We start from the raw sequence: 26,155 nt of genomic DNA, 5'->3' as shown, positions 1-26,155 counted from the left end.
ACAACTATAATGTGCCAGTAAAACTATTAAAACAAATAAGCTGTTTAAATCATAATTTATAGTTTCATAAAATCAACTTTCATCTAATTATGGAAAAACTGAACTTTACTGTCATTTTGGTTGTGTTTTGGAAAAAGAACCACCAAATTAAGGGTACATAAGTCAAAGCTAAACATTAAGCCTCATGCCATGAATAAGCAATATGGGAGAGTAAGCACAAGCAGGTCTATTTGGTTGAGTTTCTACTTACGTATGCTTGTTGTACTTTGAAATTCCTAAAACCAGGGAGATTGGCTTGGTATTTTGGGAAACATACCAGAAAAGAGGAGAACTTTGCATTTTAGCCAAAACAACCAAAATAATAAATGCACTAGGTTTCCCACTCCGTCTGTTGACACACACCTATTTTCCCAGGAGAAACCCCGGATCTAGACCTCGGGAGGGCGCAGGGTGAGCCAAAAGCCGGCGCGTCCTGCACGCAGCAAGGTGGCGGGCGGCGCTACAGCGGAGCGTCCTGAATGGGCGGGCGGCATATATAAGGAAACATATAAACCATTTTTAAAAATACACTTGTTATATACAATCTACTCCTCCTGTCATGTCCCTTCTATTCCCTATAGTGAAATAAAAGACAGCATTAATGCATTATTGTCTTAACAGTTTAAAGTTTGAAGTCAGTTTCATGATTCAATGTGTGTGCATAGACAGAGAATTAGATACATGTGATAGCAGGTCTTCCTATGAGCTTTATAGTTGTGTGGTCCATGTGGCTTACAGATCTTGTCTTTTCTTTAGAACTCTGCTTTATATACTGTAAATGCTTCCTAATTACAGATAAAATTTAGTTGTAATGTAATAAAAACATTATTTCACCATCTTCATATGATATTTACTTCTGTTAATTCAAAATTATCAAAGAGGTTGAGTCTAATTCAAAATTATAGTTTTTCTCTATTTACCAATATACATACACACAAATATTGTATTGATAAATAAATACACATACATATGCATTGAGAGTGTATGTATGTGTGTGTGTATTGGTAAACACACACACACACACACACACACACACACACACACACACATATATATATATATATATATATATATATATATATATATACATACATACATACATACATTTGTTATCAAAGCAATTGCCAAACTTTTGGGGTTTTTCTTTCATTTTTCCTTTTCTTGTGCAGTAGATTTTGCATGGAAGAGTTGAAACTTAAGACTTAGGGGGGAAACATTAAGAATCGTAGTAGCAACTAGTTCTGAAGCTGGTAATCTGAAATTCTTAGGTTTTCATACTTGGGTCTTCTTTACATAGAATTCCACTACATTTCTGCTTCTCAGTTAAAATATGTGCTGATCTTCAAATGGATGTCTTATTTTATAAGCAATTTATAACTGCATTATAATCTCTGATTTCATACATTTTTATATTTATTAATTTTTAACTGATACTCTATAGGCACACATAAAGGTGGGAATCACTGATGGTTATTCATACATGTGCATAGCATAATTTGGTCAGTTTCTTCACTCGGTTCCTCCCTTTTCCATCCCTTCTCCCTTCCCTCTGTACCCTTTATCTACTTCGCTGATCTCGGTTCTATTTTCATGGGACATTGCCCACCCCCTTTCTCTGTTTTTTTTTAGTTCCTTAGTTATCTCTTGCTTCCACATGAGATAAAACATAAGGCCTTGTCTTTTTGAGTCTGGCTTATTTCACTTAGCATGATGTTCTCCAGTTCCATCCATTTGCCAGCAAATGCCATTTCATTCTTCCTTAAGTCTGAATAAAACTCCATTTTGTACATATACCATATTTTCTCCATTCATTCATATGTTAATGGGTACCTGAACTGGTCACATAATTTGACTATTATGATTTGTGCTGCTGTGACCCAACAATCCCAACAGACCTTGCACTTTTTAAATTCTGTGTCTCTAAATGTTCTCATCACAAATATGATCATTGTGAGAATAGTCAAAGGTACGAAGAAAATTTTCTGAAGGACTAAAAATAAACAAGTACATGTATTTTCATGGGTTAAATATCCCTTGGAATATGATAAATACATCAATTGATTTTTAAGTATTAGGTTAATATCAAAAGTTTTTTTGAAGTATAATGAAAACTTTAACATAGTTTTCTGGTATTTAAAAAAGAGGAATTTTGTTTCATTCCAGGATTCATAGTTTTACTGCCTTTACAGGTCTGTATCTTAACTTTTTCTTTAACTTATATGTTTTGATTTTGTTGCTCTGTAAATTTGTACCTATAGAATTCTTAAAGACAAAAACAAATCAAGTAGTTTGGACCTGATATATATAGTATCACTTATAGCAAATATTTGCTGATAATACTCTTGATGCTATGTTACTTATGTGCAGTTGGTTTCCTTTTGCCTCATTTTTCTGATTTTTAAAACTTTTTAAGCTGCCATAAAGATCTAAGTTAAAATAAATGGAAGAAGTATTAACTCATTAGATTTCTAGGAGTTTTACTACTTCTCCAACACCCCATTAAAGGTCATATTTTACATTATTGCTCATAACAAGAGATTAATCTTCAAGACTTAGATGTGTATGGTTTTGCACTTGTACAGTATGGTTGTGCATGTATATACATAGCAACAAGAATATTTGTTAGGGGGCTGGGAATGTGGCTCAAGTGGTGGAGTGCGTGTGGCCCAGGTTCGATTCTCAGTATCACGCACAAACAGAGATGTTGTGTCTGCCGATAATTAAAAAATAAATATTAAAAAATTCTCTCTCTCTCTCTCTTAAAAAAAAGAATATTTGCTAGTATTTTGTATTGAATATCAATTTATACTTAGAAAAAAATTATAATAGTTTTAAAACTATATAAAAGTTCACTGTCAACTTCATTTTATTCTTTGCTTCTATTATTATTATAGACAAAATGGATTTTTCCACCAACAGTTGTGAAAATTACTAAAACAATAGAATTGTATTTTAAGGGAATAACCATGCATTTATTTTACCTTTGACAGGGGAAAGCATTCTTGCCATCATATCCCCAAATGACTGATAAAATAGAAGTATGGTTTGGTAATTTAAAGTGCCTATTTAAGTGTGGGAAGGAGAAGATGATGTTTTTTTTTTCCTTATACCTGATTCCCTGTGTCTATAACCTGAAAGATTATAAGATCATGGAAGAATAATATTGGTATCTAAAGAGACTGTACAGATTGATAGTTTTATTATCCAAAAAGACTATGTGGATTGATAATTTTAAAGCTTTCTTTATTTAATCAAATAAAATCGTTTTTAGTTGTTTCTTAAATGTATAGAATGTACTTCAGAATTAATAATTGAAAAATCTCTGATCAGCAGCTTCAGTACTGGGTATATACCCAAAGGAAATGAAATCAGTATGTTGAAGAACATCGGTTCTCCTGTGTTCATTGCAGCACTATCCATACAAAGAAATGGAAGCAGTCTAAGTGTTCATCAGCTTATGAATGGATAAAGAAAAATCTAATACCTATACACAAATGGTGCATTATTCAGCTATAAAAAAAGACTGATATATTGTCTTTGCAGTAACAGGGATGGAACTGGATGTTGTTATGTTAAGTGAAATAAGCTAAGTACAAAAGAACAGGTACCACCTGATCACATTCATGTGTAGAATCTCAAAAAGTTCATCTTACAGAGGTTGAAAATAGAATGGTGGTTACCAGGGGCTGGAGAGAGGGATGGGGAGAGACTGATCAATGAGTACTAAGTTTTTATCATAAATAAATGATAAATGTTAGACTGATCAATGAGTACTAAGTTTTTACCATAAATAAATGATAAATGTTTGAAAGATAGTTGTATTTAATCTGTTTTAAATATTGCACAATATATTTTTGTATTGAAAAATCACTTTACACCATTGATACATATAATTTTATGCTTCAAAGTACCAGTTCAAAATTAAGTTTTTAAAAGTCTAATTAAAACATCAAGTGTTTATATTTCTTTCCTGTAGATTGACCCAACATTAAGAAGCATCGAGAACAGTTAGTCATTGAAGTTGGATGAAAACTAGACAAAGCTCAGATGATTCATTTTGAAGAGAGAACTGGTTATTTTTCCTCAACGGATTTGGGTAGAACCACCAACCACTATTATATTAAATACAGTACCATTGAGGTAATATTCTGAGAGGAACAAATGCAAAAATGTTTGTTTTTATAGTCAAATACTTTCTAGACTTCAAAATATATTAATAATGCCAAATAACAAAAGCAACTTATGAGCAAATACATTTAGTTTATATGAATTCAGCAATATACTTTTAGTAATGACAAGAAAAAAAATGACTTTAGATAGCAATGGTGCTCTTCTGCCATCCTGTTTCATGAACATATCCTAAACACTACATACACCTGAAATAGTTGAAGCCTATTGGTGAGTCTTACGGAGTGTATGCCAGAATGATTTTAAGCTGGACTTGAAAGCTTAATTATTTCCTTGAATAAAAAGTTGAAAACTTAATTGCATATTAATAAGAAACACTAAAGAAGAGTTTAAGAAACTACTAAAATTACCAAGTCAGCCTGTTTGTACTAGATGAGTAATTTAAGAAACTTTTAAGGCCAATTTTGACCATACAATTATAAGAGGATTTGTTGCTTTTTAACAACGTCCTGTTTAAGATGATGTGATACTTTAATATTTTTACTTTTAAAAAGCATATACATTTCTTTATGTGTTTTCATGTACGTGTATCAGTACATGTCAATACAATGATAACCTGTTGGGAGAATACTTAAATATGAAGAGATTGAAATAGGTTAAGTTGAATTTTTATACTTTTTTCAATAGATAGTGTTTTGAGCTTTTTCTTAAATTCATTTTTGCCTTTTGTACATAAAGTTGTTTTTAAAATAGGAGAATAGAAATCATCAAAAAGAAAAACTCAGCTTATATGAAATCTCGGGTTTGTAGATTTAATATTTGCTTATATATAAAACAGGTTTCAGAAAAACACCTTTATGTGCTTACTTGGTTTTCCTCATTTTTTCAGAATAACCTATATGTGTATGACACTAGATTTCTGCAAGACCTCTTCACATATTATCTCAGAGCTGTGATTTGGTGGTTCCTCAATCCCAGACCTAGTCCTTCCTCCTTATATCACCTATCTCATCTCATTGTCTCTATGAGACAGCCTTTCTCATTTGTCCTCTTGCTAGTAGACTGCTTCCAAACTACAGCCTAACACTTTCTTTTTTTGCAGTTCTTTTTCAGCAACTCTAGCCCTGTAGTACCTTTGTCTTTTCCATATGGCCTTTATCTGATTTTTCTGTGTATTCTTACTATTCATATTTTGAGACTCTTTGAATTGCATGCTGTCTAGTTATTTCCCTCTGAATTTTATATGATGTATGTGAGCTTTTAACTAGTAAATGATGCAGATTTCCATATGCCTATACTGAAGTCAAGACCAGAATGTTATGTTGAACATTTTTAGACATTTAGTATAGATTTCATTAGATGATTTTACTGATCTTTTTTTGGTTCTAATGGCTTTCTTAACTATGTTTAAGAGTGTTTTATAATCTTTCATAAATTTGATAATATCTTTTGATATTCTATTTTAATTAAATGTGACACTTACTTTGGTAGACCTTTAATGAACTCTTCGATGCTCACAAAACAGAAGGTGACATATTTGAGATAGTCTCCAAAGCCGAATAATTTGATCAGATCAAGGTAAGATTACTTGAAATTTCAGTCAGATATGTACAACAAAGACACATTTATTCATTTATGAAAGTTTGAAATTAATTGTTTTTCCTGATACAATATAAAAAAGCCATATGGCATATTGGATTATCAGCAGTGTTTTCTATTGTACAAGAAAACTCAGTGTTCTTGATAATAATATCACAGCATACCTAACTTCATGCTTTGCTTTGTATCCCAAATCAAGAAATTTAAATAGGTTGTGTGTTAATGAATTTATCAAAAATATATTGTATATGTTTTGGTTTATTTGCAATATAGTTCACTGAAGAAAATGTTAAGAAAATCCATGATTCAAACTAATACAGAAATTAATATTTTTGTACCCATATTATAATTTAATGTTATTAACAGTGAAAACTTTAATACTTTGAAATAGTACTTCACAATTTTAAGCTATGAATGCATTATGCCATATCAAAATATATGACTATAATGAATGCATTTGAAGATAATCAATTTTGCGATAATCAGTCTGGGCAGAGGTTTTACTCTGGTCAAATAAAAAATGAAACCTCATCAGTTGAAAGATGGTGAGGTCAGATGACTTAATTTTTGTGGCATATCAAATTTTTATGTGTCAATGGCAACTTTAATATTGGTGATGAACAATAAATATAATTGTACCTGCCTCAACATAATTTCATATTGTATTTTTATAATTTACCTATGGGAAAATTACTGTGTTTTAGCTGTACAAGAGTAAAATATTACATTATACTAAAAGGCAATCTTAAAAACATTCAATATGATTTTTAAATAAATCAAACCAAATATTACTATAAAAATATTGACTCTTCTAGGTCAGAGAAGAAGAAATAGAGGAGTTAGATGCTCTATTAAAAATTTTTTGTGAACTCTCAGCTCCTGGAGGTGTAGAAAATAGTTATGGGAAAATAAACATCTTTCTTCAAGCTTCCACCAGCCGAGGAGAGATGGATTGTTTCTCCCTTATGTCAGATTCTGCATATGTTGCACAGGTAAGAATCTTACTCCCCATTTTCTCTTCTTTGTTTATCTCTAGAGACCAAGGAATTAATTCTATTATTCTGTGAATACATTACTTTGAGAAATTCTATGAACTACAGTTTCTCCTTAGAATTAAAGATATTGATTTGTACATGTTTTATGTAACCTGTGCTTGTAAATCAGGACTGGGGGTGAAAGTTAGTGGTTTGTTTGGCTTAGTAACAAATCTATCTTATATAAGGCCTAATATATATATTCCAGTATGATAGGTCTCTGATTTTAAATATTGAATACTGAAAGAAAATTGTTCCCTAAACCTACAGCTCATTTAATTTATAACTTTTAAAAACTGTTATTGTAAAAAATTCTTCATATATTTAAACCATCATGTGAAATAAAGTAAGTTATTTTTTGTCTTCTTTGTCTTTCATTTCTTTTCTTTGTTTTGTTTTTCATAATACTACAGATTGAACTGAGAGGCTCTCTATGACTGAAATATATCCTCAGTCCTTTTTTACTTTTTTCTTTTAATTATTTATTTTAGTACTAGGGATTGAAACCAGGGGCCCTAAATCACATCTCTAACCCTTTCTTTCTTTTTTTTTTTTTTTTGAAATAGGGTCTTACTAAATTGCTCAGGGCCTAGCTAAATTGCTGAGAATGGCTTTGAACATGCAATCCTCCTTTCTCAGCCTCCCACACAAGCACACCTGGCTTTATTTTTTCCTTTAAGACAAGGTCTTGCTATGTTGCTGAAGCTGACCTTGAATTTATGATTCTCCTCTTCAACCTTTGGAGGTGCTGGGATTGCAGGTGTGTGCCACCATACCTGATTCTAAGCATAAATTAAAAAAAAATCCTAACCTTTAAAGTATACATTTTGATTATTTTTATTTAGAAATACCTTTATTAAGTTGAGAAGTAAACTTTAATCTTATATAATTATATTATCTCATGTAATTATTCTATTACATTATATTTGTAATTTTATTCAAAGATTTAATATAGAAAAATTATGTTTTAAATGTTTTTTGTTTTAAAATTCTTATTTTTATTTAAATGTAATGAATAGTGTTGTTGGGTTTTAAAATTTTATTTATTTATTTTAATTAGGTATACAGGACAGAAGAATGCATTTTGATTCATTGTACACAATTGCAGCATAACTTTTCATTTCTCTTGATTGTACATCATATGTGCAGTCATTTATCTACCTAGGGTAATAATGTCCATCACATCTCACCATGTTTCCTTCTGTCTCCCTATCCCCTCTCCTTCCCTCCCACCTCTTTGCCCAATCAGAATACCTCCATTTTTCCCATGCCCTCCCCCATTATGGATCAGCATCCACTTATCAAAGAAAACATTTGACCTTTGTTTTTTGGGGATTGGCTTACTTTGCTTAGCATGATATTTTCGAACTCCATCCATTTTTCTGCAAATGCCATAATGTTATTCTCTTAATGCTGAGTAATATTCCTTCGTGTATATATACCACAGTTTCTTTGTCCATTCATCTATTGAAGGGCATCTAGGTTGCTTCCACACTTTAGTTATTGTGAATTGAGCTGCTATAAACATTGATGCGGCTGCATTACTATATTATGTGGATTTTTAAGTCTTTTGGGTAAAGATCCAATGGTGGGATAGCTGGGTCAAATGATGGTTCCATTCCAAATCTCCGTACTGCTTTCCAGACTGGTTGCACAGTTATGCAGTTCCACCAGCAATGTATGGGTGTGCCTTTTCCCCTCGTCTACACCAACATTTCTTTTTGTTTGTATTCTTGATAACTGCCCTTCTGACTGGAGTGAGATGAAATCTTAGAGTAGTTTTGATTTGCATTTCTCTAATTATTAAAGATGTTGAACATTTTTTTCATATATTCATTGATCAATTGTATATCTTCTTCTGATAAGTGTCTATTCAGCTCCTTAGCCCATGTATTGATTGGGATTTTTATAAGTTTTTTTGAGTTCTTTATATATTCTGGAGATTAATTCTCTTCCAATGTGTTGTGGCAAAAATTTGCTCCTAAAATGTAGGCTCTCTCTTCACCTCATTAATTGTTTCTTTTACTAAGAAGAAGCTTTTTAGTTTGAATCCAATCTGTGTATTAATTCTTGATTTTATTTCTTGTACTTTAGGAGTCTTTTAAGGAAGTTGGAGCCTAATCTGATGTGATGAAGATTTAGGCCTACTTTTTCTTTTTTCCTCTGTCAGGCTCAGGGTATCTGGTCTAATTCCTAGATATTTGATCCATTTTGAGTTGAGGTTTGTGCATGGTGAGAGATAGGGTCTTAATTTCACTTTGCTGCATATGGATTTATAGTTCTCCTATCACCATTTGTTGAAGAGGCTATCTTTTGTCCAGTGAATGTTTTTGGCTCCTTTTTCTAGTATGAGACAACTGTATTTATGTGGATTTATCTCTCTGTCTTCTATTCTGTACCATTGATCTACATGTCTATTGGTGCCAATACAAGCCATTTTTGTTACTATAGCTTTGTAGTATAGTTTAAGGTCTGGTATTGTGATGCCTCCTGCTTCACTCTTTTTGCTAAGGATTGATTTTGCTATTCTGGGTCTCTTTTATTTTTCCAAATGAATTTCATGATTGCTTTTTCTATTTCTATAAGGAATGACATTGGGATTTTAATTGGAATCACATTGAATCTGTATAGTGCTTTGGGTAGTCTGGCCATTTTGACAATATTCATTTTGCCTATCCAAGAACATAGGAGATCTTTCCATCTTCTAAGATCTCCACCAATTTCTTTCTTTATTATTTTGTAATTTCCATTGTAGCGGTCTTTCACCTTTTTTGTTGAGTTCATTTCCCAAGGTTTTGTTTTGTTTTGTTTTGTTTTTGTTTTTTTCTTTTTTTAGGCTATTGTGAATGGGGTAGTTTTCCTGATTTCTCTTTCAGAGGATTCATCACTGATGTAGAGAAATACATTTGATTTATGGGTATTGATTTTATATCCTGTTGCTTTGCTGATTTTATTAATTCATTCTAGAAGACTGAGTTTGAATAATAAATTAATGACAAATTTAAAAATACATTGGACCTAACAACCAATGTCCCCCTTTTATTCTTCAGAATGCAGCTAGAATTGTTCGTGCCCTTTTTGAAATTGCTCTGAGGAAACGTTGGCCTACCATGACCTACAGGCTCCTGAATCATAGTAAAGTCACAAGAGGCTTTGGGGTTGGGCTAGCCCTTTGAGACAATTTTCAGTGTTACCACCACACATTCTAACAAGATTTGAAGAAAAAAAATCTTACTGTAGATAAGCTGAAAGATATGAGGAAAGATGAAATAGGTAAGAAGTGGGAAAAGTGCTTAAATGAATTTTTCTGTGAAAATAAAATATTTTACCAGATATAAAAATATTGTGGGGGCTGGGGATGTGGCTCAAGCGGTAGCGCGCTCGCCTGGCATGCGTGTGGCCCGGGTTCGATCCTCAGCACCACATACCAACAAAGATGTGTGTCTGCCGAGAACTAAAAATAAATAAATAAATATTTTTTAAAATATTGTGAATTTTTATATTATTTAACATAAATTTATTTTCTTTTTTTTTAAAGAGAGAGCGAGAGAGGGAGAGAGAGAGAGAAAGAATTTTAATATTTATTATTTTTTTTTTAGTTATCGGCAGACACAACATCTTTGTTTGTATGTGGTGCTGAGGATTGAACCCGGGCCGCACGCACGCCAGGCAAGCGCACTACTGCTTGAGCCACATCCCCAGCCCCAATAAATTTATTTCTCTCTTCTTTTTTTTATTTGTTTTTTTTAGCACATTATAGTTTACATTGTTAATTTTGACATATCCATGAATGCATATAACTCAATATAAATTTTGAACCTACTGCATGTGAAATCTCTTTATTTATGCAAAAGAGCAAAAATCACTCCAGATTTTATGAAGTTATTTAGCAGAATTAGCAATTAAGGCTGGATGTGGTCACACATGCTTTTAATCCCAGCAGTTCTGGAGGCTGAGATAGGAGGATCACAAGTTCCAGGTCAGCTTCAGCAACTTAGTAAGACCCTGTCTCAAAATTAAAAAAAAAAAATTAAATGGGCTAGGGATATTGCTTGGTGGCTTAGCTGCTGGCCCTGGGTTCAACCCCCACTACCCCCTCCAAAAAATTAGCAATTAAAATAGTTTATATTAGCAAAGTTTTAAGTATTTTAAATGTAGATCCTACCCATAAATGATAATAATCATTCAGTGATATTTATTCTCATTTTGTTTCTTAATATTGAACTAATTTCAAAGATCTGTTATGTATATCAGCAGTATCACAGTAAAAGTTTAAGTGAACAATAAGCTCTACATTCTCCAGAGTTTCTAAACAAGCTTAATCACACATAGATGCCTTTAAATCCAGTTGTCATCAGTGCATACATAGTATTCAGTGTCCAGCATTTTGTGAATATTGAAAAGTTATTCCTAAACATACATTTCCAAAAATCCTAACATTTATGGAATAAATGTATAATGCCTTGATTAGACAGTATTGACTTCTGCAGAGGATAGACATTACACATGAAAAGAGTCATTCTGAAGACAAGTAAGGAGGAGGGTTACTGTTGGCCAGAATTCTTAAGAGGAAACTGAGCTCCGTGGCACAGCCCAGGAATCCCAATGGCTGGGGAGGCTGAGACAGGAGGACTGCAGGTTCCAAGCCAGCCTCAGTAAAAGAAAGGCACTGAGCAACTTAGTGAGACCCTGTATCTAAATAAAATTACAAAATAGGGTTGGGGATGTGGGTCAGTGGTCAAGTGCCCCAAGTTCAAGCCCTGGTACCAAAAAAAAAAAAAAAGGAAGAATTCCAAAGATTTTTAGAGAGGCTGAGATAGTCATAACATTTGTACTCTAAGATAGAGTTAGGAAAAAGGGCAGAAAGAAAGACGGACTATTAACAAAGTAAGTTGACTGTACACATATTGCACACTTGATGCTTTAAAACATGATCTGTTTTCACTTAATTGCTCAAATCAGTCACATTTGTTTTTTAACAGCCTCTACCCTTGGTATTCCCATACATGTCTGCATTCCAAAACCTAATTATTTTATGTTTTCTAGAAGTGGGCCTGGGTGGAATGGTTGTTTTTAATTCCTGAAGCATTTCTCGTGATTTTAGAGTTCTAAAGTAGACCATGAATAAACCAGTGGCTATGTACATAAAATGTTAAATATTTCTGTATGTGTTCTAAACTAACTCAAAAAGAAGTAGTTCTGTTTAAAGTAGTTTAAGGACAATGTCAAGGCTCAGAACCCTAATAATACCTAAAGGAACCTTGATACTGATTTCCAGAGCTATGAATTGCTGCCCGAGGCAGCAAGAGCCACCCTATTGCCCGACAGTAAAGGTCAAATATACAACTCAATCAATCCAGCATCACAGCAATTATATATAGCTTAACTCAAATCGTCATCTCAATGGTTCGCTGGCATCACCTTTCAAACATTCCCTCTGGCAAATGCCAGGAATCATTCTGACTGGGCTGTGGCTCTCAACAATGCCAGGTCAAGTCAGATTATATTGCTTTTTTTCTGTCTGGACACATTACTTCTATGTGATATTTTTCTTTCAGGTCACATTTTGCATTGTGGATATTGGACGGAAGGTCAAACTATGTGTTCATCAGATTCCTTCTGTTATGATGGAATCATCCATTCAGCCTATCACATGGACTGTTCGCATCTACCAACTTAACATTGCATCACTGGACACTATTTTAGTGGTTTCAAATCCGTGAGAACTTTGCCATTTATTTTTGCCCTCTCTATTGACTCTCATTTTTGCTTACCAAAAATCCATTTTTAAATCATGATGTCTCTCAAAATACTGTTCTCTCCTTTTCTTAAACATTAGACTTGTAGAGAAAGGTGTTCTACATTTTCTTTCTTGTCACCAGTTTTTTTTTCTGCTGAGACCACTTCCTCAAGGATCTCTAATATCTGATTGACCAGATGCCATAACCAGCAGATTTTTCAGTTATTTCCCTTCTCTGATTAGATAGCATTTTATATGGAGCGCTTCCCTAGGATGTCCTTTCTTGATTCTTATCATGTTTCTATTTTTAGTTTTATTCCTCCTTTTCCTCCTTTAATACTTAGAAGTTCTTCAATATCTTATATGTGTTTACCAACATAATGGTAAACATACATGTAAAAACCTACTTTGTATCCTCTTCTTATTCTATCAATAGTTTTTAAGATATATCCTTTGACTAGTTACTGTGTTAGAAATTGTACATACAAAAGGCAAATAGGACTCAGTCTACAGTTTCAAAAAACTAACTGGGGAAGGCAAGTAAATCAGGAACTGTATACAACAATGCTTTACATCAAGTAGTCTTTTAAAATTCTAGTTAAATGTATTTGGATACTTCCTATATTAGTTAACATTTATAAATCTTTAATGTAAATGAATTTTGTCCAGCAGTGTGTTCTAAAATCACCCATCCATGTTATAATTTAATTCCACATTGTCATTAAAGCATTCAGACCTTTAATTCCTAAAGCATTCCTCATTCCTATTTTTCTCACAGTATATGAGCAATAGTTGATAACACCAAATTACAGTTAATATTTTTATAAATATGAAGTTTTATATAAAATATTAAATTATATTTAAGTATAAGCTCATATTTGAAATTTTTGATTGTTTTTAAAGGAATGGAAGTTTCATTATTTTTGCACATGGTTTTCTACTATTGCTATTCATAATACATCATAATTTAGTTTTATTAATTAATAGGAGAAAGTACATGTTTGTTTTTATGATTAACTCTCTTATAATGCTATTAGCTTCAAGAATGTAAAACCTAACTTGCCTCAGTCTGATTTACTAAGGTAATATATCCTTTTGTACAATAAAAGGTCCACAGATCAGATGGGCCCTAAGGAGGGTCCAGTCTTGAGGTTAATAGTATTGTACAAGGCCCAAGATCTTTCCACTTCTTTGCTCTGCTCACACTGTTGGATACTTCCCCAATGTTTTCCTGCTTCTCTTTCACTTTTAATGGAGTAAGGGGAACACATACCCACTTCCTCAGCCCACAACATAAACTGTAAGCCCTCTTCCCATGAATACATGCTCCCCCCCAGTCTAATTATGCCAAGTGTTTGTTCTGGACTTCTCCTTTACTGAAGATATTGTCACGAGAATGTCATGGGTTGATTGGCTTTATTTGAATCAAAATTATCCCAGGTGTTATGGTTTAAATGTGGTGTCCCCCAAAAGCTCATGTGAGACAGTGCAAGATTATTTGGAGGAGAAATGATTGGGATGTGATCTCCTTTTCATGAGTCCCCAAGGAAGAAGTGAATTCTGAACAGTATTGGACCATATAAGGAAAAAAGAGAGATTGGCTTATATAAAAAAATATGATATATGTGTCCAGTGGAATATTATTTGACAATAAAAAGAAGCAAAGTACTGATGCAGTTTAAAACATGGATGAACTATAAAAATAGTATGGTAAGTTTAAAAAGCCAGTCACAGAAGACCATATGTTATATCATTCCATTTAACAAAGTGTTTAGAATAGCCATGTCCATACTTCTAATGAATATAAGTACTCTCTTGGAGGTGATAAAAATGTTCTAAAATTAGATTATGTTCATAGTTGTACAACTTTGCAAATATGTTAAAACCATTGAACTGTATACTTTAAATGAGTGAACTTTGTTTTATAAATTATATATCAAAAAAGTTGTTAGACTAATAGGTGCTGATATGTAAACAGTACTGTTACTTGAGTTATGATTTTCATAGTAGTAGGATAATTTTTATTCTAGGTCCATGGGACAGTAGGAGAACCCTGGTGGATTTGGGTGGGAGATCCTACAAATGATCATATTTATCATTCAGAGTATTTTCTAGCTCTTAAAACCAGGTGAATATAACCTTATTATTTAGCTATCATAAAAAAATATATAAACAATTTTTGTTTTTTACTATCTCTCTGATTTCAGAGTGCCATGAAAGTTTTGTTATGTTCTGTTTTTCTGTTTTGTTTCAAAGGAACACAGAGATTCAGTGTGACAATATTGATTATTCAGTCTGATCCTAGTTCAAGAAATTCATTTATAATCTTTACCATAGTTTAAGGGATGGCTTCTAGAGGCGTGGAATATATAAAATAAGGAGGGTAAAATAATTTCCTGCAAAATAATAAATTGCTTAGTGAAAAGATCATTCCTTGTAAAATTATCTGTAAAGACTCAATTGTTGTTACATCTTTAACTCATGTTTTGTTTGTAATATCTCTTTTTATCAAAGAGAAAGCAAGCTTCCGATTGAAAATCTTGACTAGATACCGATAGTATTTTATAGCAATATTTTGTTTTCATGCATTTATCTTCTTGATAACCATGTAACATATATATTTTAAGAGATTTCAGATATTCCACTTAAGATACTGATCAGATTTAAAGAAAAATATTAAGTAAATAATAATATGGTACTTGAAATTATAGAAATCATGAAATAATTGCACGAATCATGTTTGGGAAATTCTGATAATGAATCAAACTGGTAACATGTCATAATGATAACATATATATATATATATATATATATATATATATATATATATATATATATATATACATAATATAAAGTGAGTAGAAATTTTTACCTTCTGTTATATCAAATAATCCTCAGAAGGAAATCACCTACAAGTTACTGTAGTACCTGAATATTTGAGCTATTTAGAAATCCAACATAGTTTATTTTTATTACATCTGGTATAGATACTATTAAGAATTGACTACTAAGAACTTTATTTATTTTAGACTTTATTTCACATTAGGTCATTAGTAAAGAAGCTTAACTACTGGTATTTGCAATCCCTATTTTTGAACCTTTGCCTTCCCAATACTATATCCAAGCAGTTTCTGATAGACGGTTTGGAGCAGAGGCTGTTTGTATTATCAACTTCCAACATCTGATTCTACCAGACAGGAATCAGCCCCATACAGGTAACAAATTGAACATTAATGTGTTGATGTGAATTATTGACTTCCCAAAATTGTTTTTTTTAATTAATGTTGACAAGTATAAAGTTGTTTTATTCTGAATCAAAGTCCAACTTACTTGAAAAATTGTTTCTAAACTGTATGTTCAAAATTTTCAAAATCAAATATGTATATGTAGATAGTCAAATTGTGGACCTTTAATTTTTGTTTATTTAAGCCCCAAAAGCATTAAAGTAGGCTTAGTCAATTCTGATAACCATAGTAACGATAAGAGTTACTATTTCTTTGTTACTGGACTTTCATCTGTATATATAATCATTATTTCTCCATATAGCCTTCCTTTTTCATTGTAATTGTCATTTATCATTTAATCTGTATTCTCTGTGAAAGTTTTGAGATATCTCTTTTTTCTTACATTTATTCCAATTCACATAAACTTATTTCTAGTACAGGTTATCTTTTATCCAAAATGTTTAAAATCTGAAGTGTTTCAAATTTCACATTTTTTTATTTTAGATTTTGGAATGTTTGTATATATATAACAAATTATTAAAAGGGATATATAGTAAGAGCATTCAGCAGCATTTTTATTGTTGTAATGTATAAACTCTAGGTTTTCATAAAATGAACAAATGCCTTTCTGTTTTGATTTATTAAAAAAGAAAAATTTCATGAATAAATCTTTGCAGTGATACTTTCAAGTACCCCTGAAATCTATTTCAAAAACATCTCGAAACTAGTATACAAATTTCATTTTTTGAGAATTCATAGTTGATGAGTATTGATTTTCAGAGGTCCTTAATTTACTTTACAGACATAAATTAGGAGTCAAATTTTCTTTCCCATGTATATTTCAGACACACTGTTTGACTTTTCAGAATAAAAATGTTATCCTGACTACTTTAAATAGCATGCTATTTGACAGTCCTTTCAGAAGTGAAAGGAGACCTAAATATGACTTTATAATCTTTCATTTTGTCAAATGTACACCTTATTTATATTATTCATTGAGAGATTCTTTATACTACATCTCAATTTCTCTTTGATATCTTGGCATAGCAAATCCAAAATATTTTATCAAAATAGAATGATATTGAGACTGTATAATCTAGTATTCTACTTATTGCAGAGGGTCTTTCTGGTCTTATTTCATCAAATGTGTTTATGTGATATCTAGAATCTCATAAGTTCAAAATATGTGGAAGTGATGATGTTTTAACTTAAAATATATGCTTCCAATATCATTGCTAGGTTTCTTTCTTTCATTAAAGTACTTAATTTCACATATATTAGCATTATATGTTAATGCCAATTTAATAATTTCTTTCTTAAGCAACCAAATACATATCAACCTATTTATATAATTAGCTGATATTGTATAAACATACCAATTAGGTAAAATCACTGTAATAAATCATCTTAATTTAACATTGTCAATAACTGTGCATTTGACATTGTACAATGTTTAATTTTTAGTCTTTTATTTTAAAAAAAATGTTTGATTAACATTGCATGCCTTATCATGCAATGTCTTCCTCCTTCCTGGATTTCCAGAGCTATGGAAAATTTTAACAATCATAATCAGACACAGAGAGTATGAAGTTAGCTCTCAGCTATCCTTGTAATAGAGTAGAGCAATGGGTGGGGCAAAGATAACTTCTTAAAGTCATCTTTTTATTTTGTTTTTTTGTTTTTCCTTTAGGGACAAGGTACCCAGGATTGAACCCAAAGGGCACTTAACCACTGAAGCACATCCCCAGTCTTTTTATTATTATTATTATTTTGAGAGATAGGATATCACTAAGTTGCTAAGTCTGAGGTTTTCATTGTTTTACAAATTATGGCAGATTTATTTTTGTACCATAACATACATATTGTCATGTACTTTTATTCAAGTTATTTCCCTTTTTGGAAGAGAAATATATAGTTGGTTTATAGGGGATTCTTCAATAAAAGTGTTCTGTTATCAGTTATGTTAAATGTAGTGACTGAATAAGATGTGTCACTGGTGTATAAGAACTTATATTAAATATGTTTTTCTCTAAAGATAATTAGAAAATGTTATTCTTTATAATACAGTATTCAGTATTGTGCATGTTTTTTTCAGTTATTGTATAGAAGTAACTGTTGGATCTTTTCAGAATTACTGGATCTTCAGCCTTTGCCAATTATGGCTTTAGGATGTAAAGCATATGAAGCCCTGTACAACTTCAGCCACTTTAACCCTGTGCAGACACAAATATTTCATACACTGTATCACACAGACTGTAGTGTCCTAGTTGGAGCACACACTAGATCAGGAAAGACTGTTGCAGCTGAATTAGCTATTTTCAGAGTCTTCAACAAGTATCCCTCCTCAAAGGTATGTTGAACATATTGTGTGCTTATAATATTCAATTAGAAAAGATAGTTAATGTCTCTAAACTAGCTAGGTCCAAATATTCTGGCATACCCTGGTGAATAGCTTTGTTATACTCTCAGTGAATTTTCCAGGGGGCCAGATCAGTACTAGAATAATTTGTTGCAAAAAAATTGATATCAACTTTGGAGTCTTCTAGGTGAATTTTTCATGTATATAGTGCTCACACATCCTCATATCTATAATTCATGGGTACTTCTTTTATGAGGTAATTAATTCTTAGCTGTACTTGTTAGGTATATAATGATTCATAATAATTCTTTGGATATGAATGAAATGCTAATGCTTTAAAACACTTCAATTATACACAGGAAATATAGACATAATTTATGCTACATTCCTCCAAATATTGATATTATCAATTAATGTCAAATAACACCAGAATAAATTAGTATTGATTTTTAATTTTTTTAAAACATATTTAGTAAATTTTTCCCAATACTATTTTATTTTTAATAGAAATGATTTATATTTGAGGTGTTCAATGTGATACTTAAATATACATATACATTATAAAATAATTGATAGAATGAAGATAGCTAGATATCCATCACTTCAGATAATCACATATTTTCGCAGTGGGAACATTTAATATCTAGTCAGCAAATTTCAAATCTATTAATATGATATTATTAAATACAGACACCCTTCTGTACCTTAGGTGTCTAGAACTAGTTCTACATAAATGAAACTTTGTATCCTTTAAGCAATATCTCCTCATATCCCCCACTTTCACCCCTCTTAACTATTATTTTAATCTGCTTCTATGAATTTGACTTTTTATTATCGCACCTGTTAGTGAAATTATTCAGTGTTGTTTTCAGCTTATTTCTCTTAACACAAAGTATAGTATTGCAAATGGCAAGATTTTCTTCTTTTGTAAAGCTGAAAGATCTCCCATTGTGTTTCAGTTTCTTTTTTCATCCCTCTTGGGTCACTTAGACTGTTTCTTTATCTTGGCTTTTCTAATTAATGATGTAATAAACATAGAAGTGTACATGTCTTTGAGACATTGATATCATTTCTTTTGGATATGTATTCAAAAGTAGAATTCTTATGATGATGATGATGTTTTCCATGTGTAATTTTTTAAGGCTGTTCATGTGTATTTTCCATAATGGCTTCCCCAACTACATTTCTACCAGCAGTGTGTAGCAGTTTCCTTTTCTCCACATCCTTGCCAATACCTTCATTGTTTTAGTAATATTCATTCTAACAGATGTGAGGTGTTGACTCATTGTGATTTTTTAAAAAATATTTATTTTTTAGCTGTTGTTGGATACAATACCTTTATTTTATTTATTTATTTTTATGTGGTGCTGAGGATCAAACCCAGGGCCTCTCACATGCTTGACCTGTGCTCTACCACTGAGCCACCACCCCAGCCCTCACTGGGATTTTGATCTGCATTTCCCCAATGATTGGTGAAAGTAAGCACCTTTTCATGTCTGTTAGCCATTTTGTGTTTCAACAGAATGATATCTATTGGCCTCATTTGTCCCTCCACCTTTATTTTCTATAATAGAATTTTTAGCCTTTTTGTTCTTGGGCTATATAAGTTCCTTATAGGTTTTGGATATTAACACCTTACTAACATCTGTAAGTATTTTCTCCTATTACATATGTTATTTTTAAAATTCATTGATGGCTTCCTTTTCTGTGCAGAAGGTTTGTAGCTTTGGTGCACCCCTATTTGTTTATTTGCACCTTTTTTTCCTGTGTTCTTGGGAACATATTCAAAAACTCATTGCTAAGACCAGTGTCAAGATCTTTTTCCCTGATTTCCTCTAGGAGTTTTATGATTTCAGATCTTACATCTAAGTTTTTAATAAATTTCGAGATGATTTTTGCATATGGTGTAAGACAAGGTTCCAGTTTCATTCTGTTAAACGTAGATGTTCAGTTTTCTCAACATCATTTATTGAAACCTATCCTTTTCCTTCTTGGTATTCTTGTTAGATTAGTGACAGGATGTTTGTTTATTTCTAGACTCTATTCTGTTCTGTTAGTCTATGTGTATATGTTGGTGCCAGCACCATACTATCTTAATTATTGAAGCTTTGTACTATAATTTGTAGTCAAGAAGTAGAATGCCTCTAACTTTATTTTTTCTCAAGATTTCTTTGGTTTTTTGGTTCTTCATGGTTCCTTAATAATTTAGATTTTTTCAATCTCTAAGAAAAATGCTATTGGCATTTGTTAGGGATTATATTGAATCTGAAGATTGTTCTGGGTAGTTAGTTTCTTACTTTTTTTCAGTTAAACATTTAATTTTATTTTATATGCTTATAAAACAGCATAATGTGTCTCAGATTGCAATAAAGTCTACATTACTGGAAAGTGGAAGCTGAAAAAGGAGACTGTGATCCAGAATAGGTAGACACTTTTTCATACTTTATGATGGCAAGTTTCACAACTTCACTGGAGCTTTATTCCTTGATGAAATAGATGAACTGTGATTGCACACATTTATTCTGGTTCTCATTGTTGAGGAATTTTTTCTGTTGTTGTCAGTACTCCTTGAATAAATGTAGGAACAGGGCAAACTTAATTTAACTAAATAAAACTCCAAAGAAAACATAATGATTTCATTACATGAAATCAATCAGGGGCTTCCAAATTTTTCCACAGTTTGTTAAAGAAAGAAAATCAGGTTTTTGTTCTACCCCCACTACCAATTTATTGTGTGACACAAGGAATGTCACAACTTCTCTGGAATTTTTTCCTAAAAAATTGTATTAAATCATTTCTAAAGTCCCCATCATTTCTGAAATTCTAGAATTCTTTGATTTCAGCTATAACATTATGAAAAAGAAAGGTTTTTTTTCTTTTTTATCATTATTATTTTTTTAAATGACAGTAGAGTATACTTTGAAATATTATACATACATAGAATAAGTTGTAACTTGTTACAATTAGGATACTGTTACTGTGGTTGTACATGATGTAGTGTTACACTGGTCATTTATTTATATATGAGGATAGGAATGATATTCCATATTCATTCTACTGTCTTTCCTATTGCAGTCACCCCCTCCCTTTGCTTCATTTCCCTTTGTCTAGTCCAGTGAATTTTGAATCCCTCCTGTTTGTTGTGACTTATCATCCACGTATCAGAAAGAGCATTCTGCCTTTGGATTTTTGTGACTGACTTATTTAATTTAGCATGATATTCTTTAGTTCCATTTACTTACAAGCAAATGCCATAATTTCATTCTTCTTTATGACTAAGTAGTATTCCATTGTGTATATATACCACAATTTTTTCATCCATTCATCTCTTCAAGGGCACCTAGGTTGGTATCATAGCTATTTTGAATTGAGCTGCTATAAACATTGAAGTAGCTGTGTCACTGTAGAATGCTGATTTTAAGTCCTTTGGATATAAAGAAAGGAGTGGAATAACAGTGCAATACAATCATAATTTTTTGCATTACGATTCTTAATACACATTTATACCATAATTTATTAAATCTCTGTATTTATAGTGTTGACTCTAGCTCAGCAGTTCCTTCGACACAGAATGTACAAGTGTTCTAAGGAATCTCCAGACTGCTTTCTGAGTATTTTCACCAATTTGCACTCCCACTAACAATGTATAAATGAATCTCTGCCATTCTGACTGGGGTGAGATGGAATTTCAGTGTAGCTTTGATTTGTGTTTCTCTAATTGCTAGAGATGTTGAACATTTTTTTATATATTTTTTGACCATTCATATTTTTTCTTCTGAATAGTGCCTGTTTAGTTCCTTAACTCATTTGTCATTTGGGTTATTTGTTTTTGTTGTTGTTGTTGTTATTTACTTATTTATTTGGTTAAGTTTGTTGATTTCTGTATATATCCTGGAGATCAATCTCTGTCTGAGATGCTGGTGGCAAAGATTTTCTTCCATATTGTAGGCTCTCTGTTCACATTCTTGATTGTTTCCTTTGCTGTGAAGAAACATTTTATTGATTTTTTAATTGATTCTTTATTTTATTTCTTGTGCTTTAGGAATCTTATTGAGGAAGTCCTTTCCTAAGCCAACATGGTGGAGCATTGTAATGCATTCTGCTGTCATATAATAAACAAAATCAAAAGGAAAAGTTAATACTCTAGTTTGAGACATTTTTTAAACAAGTACTATTTTAGTGAATAATGTATTTTATAAAATTGGAACAGCTAAAATATATGACTGGAATTTTTTAAGATCTGCATTAATCCCACTATTGGGATTTTCTATTTCTGTCATTCCTGATGTTGCACTATAAAGTTGCAAAAATTTCTTTCACATTTATTACTTTATTCAGTTACATAACTATAGAATCATAGATGTTTGTTTTATCCTATTGGTTAAACTGCCTTGCTGTCATTTTTATTTTGCTTCTCAAATTGTCTCAGATTAAAATTTTCTGTAAAGACTGATAGTTCTAATTTTGTGCCTTTGTTCTCATTTAGATACATGGGTACTCTTAGTCATAGAAAGTATTGGCTCAGCAGTTTTCCAAGATTCAGCCCTCCTAGCGATTGAAAATTATATACTGCATTCATGGGACAGCAACCTGATCCTGTCCTTTATCGATGGGACTTTGTACACCACCTCTATAATTTTCCTCTGCTGTCATTTTACTATGAAACCTTAGGAAGATCACTTAACCCCTGATGTCTGAGTTAAAACAATATCTTACAAGCATGAAGCATTATTAATTGTCATAAAGTAAAACAACTAAGTTGGAACTCAATAAATCTTAGGATTCTCATGGTTAGTAGGTTTTCTATATCCTTACGGTGTCATAGTGACTTAACATTAAAAATTTTTTATTCTCTTAATTTTATAGAGAGCCTTCTGAAATTTGCAAAATAGATCTTTTAAAGTTTATTGGCAGGGTTTTTTTTAAATCTAAATTTCAAAATAATACTTTGACATTCTTATTCGTATAACAACATCTAATAAATTAAAAATATATTACATTTCACATAACCAATATTATATTTTTCTGTACTCTCTATAATTATAGAGATGCATAAGATATATATGTGTGCACATGTATGTACACATATCAGAGTCGGAGAAGAGGAAAGTAAAGGACACAGAAACAGTTTCCCAGCCCTGGGTTTGGTCCCCAGCAGCACCAAAACAACAACAACAACAACAACAACAACAACAAAAGATGGGTAAACTCAAAAAAGGTCTTTTAATTGAGGATACTATAAGAGAGGTCTATGTCTCATTGACAAATGCTTCCCATGTATAGTAGATTAAGAAGCACAGAAATATCTGATGATGCCAGGAAGTGGAACTGCTATGGAGCAGGGCTCAGGTAACCTTTTAGGAATATTTGCCTATGTGTGCACTAAGCATAGGCCCAGTGGATTGGAAGTGTATTGAAGAATGTCAGTTTTAGAATTGCAGAGTCAAATGCAGTTATCAGTGAAAATAGTCCTAAGGTAGTATCAAATTTAACAAAAGAAGTCCTTAGTCAAATCCTTAATCCAATACTTGCAAGAAATGTTTTGATACAGCAAATGACAGGTAATCTTCAGTACTACTCTTAGTAAAATTCTTTGAAATTTTTAAATGTTTATAATTAAACCAAATGAAAACAAAGGTTAGTGTAGCACAACAGGCTTTAGAAAGCTTCTTCAAATCATTCTGCTAAAAAGACAGGTAGATTATCAGTCAATAACATGTCTATCATGACATGTTTCAAAGAATATCAATAGTTTGAACATATATTTGGAGGTTTTGTGTCACCTAAGATGTGCTGGAAACTTTTCAATACATGTAGCATCACTATTAAGATGACTTTGGCACAGTGCTTGGCATATAGTAGATATCAGTTTCAGAATGAAATAAATATTTCAGTTTTTCCTTTCTAGTTTTTTCATAAAAAAAAAATTGGAAAGGTTAGATTTATTCTATGTATATAGATTCCCACTTATTTTAAGATTTTCTACCAAATCTGAATTGTCTACCAATAAATGTAGTCTCTGTTATAAATATTTGTGTAGTGTTATCAAATTCATAAAGAGCAGAGTAAACTCTAACCTGGCTGCTCTCCTGGCCAGATTTCCAGAAGCTAAGATCTTGCCATAAAAACCTGATGACATTTTATTAATGGGTATTTAAAAGCAAATAGTTTTAAGAAATGAGATTACTCTTGAATGATTTACTCTTACAAAGATTCACACAGTGGTGGAGAAAAGTCATCCTGGATAGTCAAAGGTACAGTTTAACTCCAAAGGATAATGACCAGAACACCCCTTAAAAGAAAGCACCATTCCCCACTAGGGAAGCAGCACTGAGCTGGTGTATTTAGCATGTCCGAAACTAACACAAATGTGTGTATTTTGCAGTGTTAAACACCTTTAATTACTCTTGTGGATTTACAAGCAATCTCCCTTCAAGGACTATAATATAATTTGGGAGGCTATTTTCTCATGGGTGACTTTACCTGTAAGCTTTTGTATGACAATTCAATGATGGTGTATTGAGGATATGATGCTATTATGAAGGATCATTCTCCCCGAAGCTCCTCTGCATCCCCACATAAAAAACCCTTTTCCCGGTTGGGGCTGTAGGAAATGAGTAATGCTTAACCAATTTGTGTGATCAATTCACTTAAGCAGCTATTGTGAAATGTTAATCACAACTTTAATTTGTACTGTATTAGCATTTTGATTAACTTGTAGGCTTGCTAGCACACTTGAAGTGCTGTTACTCATAGTTACAGCTCGGAAATGACTTTTTTATTAATTAAGTTTGTTAGACAGCAGCTGAGCTTCCTGAATGCTAACCTTCTGGGGGTACAAGTTCAGGAGAAAGTTACTATGAACAACTGTTGCTATTGGAAAAGATTCTTATAAATGTACTTACAGCATTTTAATTATTGACAAAATACTGTATCATTACTTGTAACTGATCTGAACCTTTAAAAGAGTGTGCCTTTCTGTCAAGAAAGCTTTTTTTAGGTCTTCCCAACACTGTAAAACTTTGGGGAGCTCTTGAGGTAAATAATGCATTTGCTAGCAGATGTCTGACAACTAATGTTTTTACAAGCTGCCTAGGATAAACTTCCATGGTTATGTTATTGTTTTGTAATGAACTTTTAATTTGAGAATAGTTTTAGATTTCCAGGAAAGTGGCAAAAATATAGAGTTCCTGTGTGCCTTGAACCTGCTTTTCCTCTGGTGTTAGTAGCTTATATACATCAATAAGCTATTTTTGCTATCAACGAAAGTGCATATTCATTCATAACCCTCTAATTTTTATTTCATATCTTTTCTGGACTCAAGAATTTCATTTAGAATACCACATTACTTAACTGTACTCTTCATGTCTCAGACTCCTCTTATCTTGGCTGTGACAGTTTCTTATACTTTTTTGTTTTTCCATTAATAACCACTTGATTTTTATAAATCAATGCAATTTTCTTCTCATTCTGGACTAACTAAACCTTTATTTTAAATCTGATAACAGTATATTATCTTCATATCATTTAACCTGAATAGAATTAGCAACATCACCAGCCATTTTGACATTCATCATGATATGATTTTCCTGTGCTGTTGCAATGCCTGTACAATCACTGGTGACAGCAAGATGACTCCAAGAGATACAGGGGGCAGGGGTCCCTGGAGGAGGAGGGAGGATCAAGAGAAGAGGAAAAGAGGGTACAAGTCTATAGAATGTGCCCACTATGTAGAAAAAGCCTGGAACATTATCTGCCCAGCTCCACTCATGCATCCTACAGCCAGAATCTTGACAACACTGAGGGTTAAACTGACAGATTTCTCAAATTGAACTTTAGATTTTAGGAGAAATTTTTAATAATAAATCTTAGAGCCAGATCTATTAATATACCTTTTTATGGTATCATTTTTCTTCTAATGATGTCATTTTTTTTAATAGCCTAGGTCAGTGATTCAGTTATCTTACACAGAAGCTGACTTAATTTGATCACAGTACTCAATTTTCCTATTCTACCCTTGAATTATTTAACT

The 26,155-nt window shown here is 32.0% G+C and overlaps 1 pseudogene; it reads left to right on the top strand.

Annotated features, from left to right (window-relative positions):
* The first annotated feature begins 6,713 nt into the window (after positions 1-6,713).
* The window catches only part of LOC143641048 (uncharacterized), a 106,537-nt pseudogene continuing 87,095 nt past the window's right edge, over positions 6,714-26,155 (top strand).

The sequence above is a fragment of the Callospermophilus lateralis genome, unplaced genomic scaffold, assembly GCF_048772815.1.
Source record: "Callospermophilus lateralis isolate mCalLat2 unplaced genomic scaffold, mCalLat2.hap1 Scaffold_83, whole genome shotgun sequence".
Classification (NCBI taxonomy): domain Eukaryota; kingdom Metazoa; phylum Chordata; class Mammalia; order Rodentia; family Sciuridae; genus Callospermophilus; species Callospermophilus lateralis.
The sequence above is the reverse complement of the archived record's forward strand: the minus strand, read 5'-3'. Positions and strand labels throughout refer to the sequence as shown.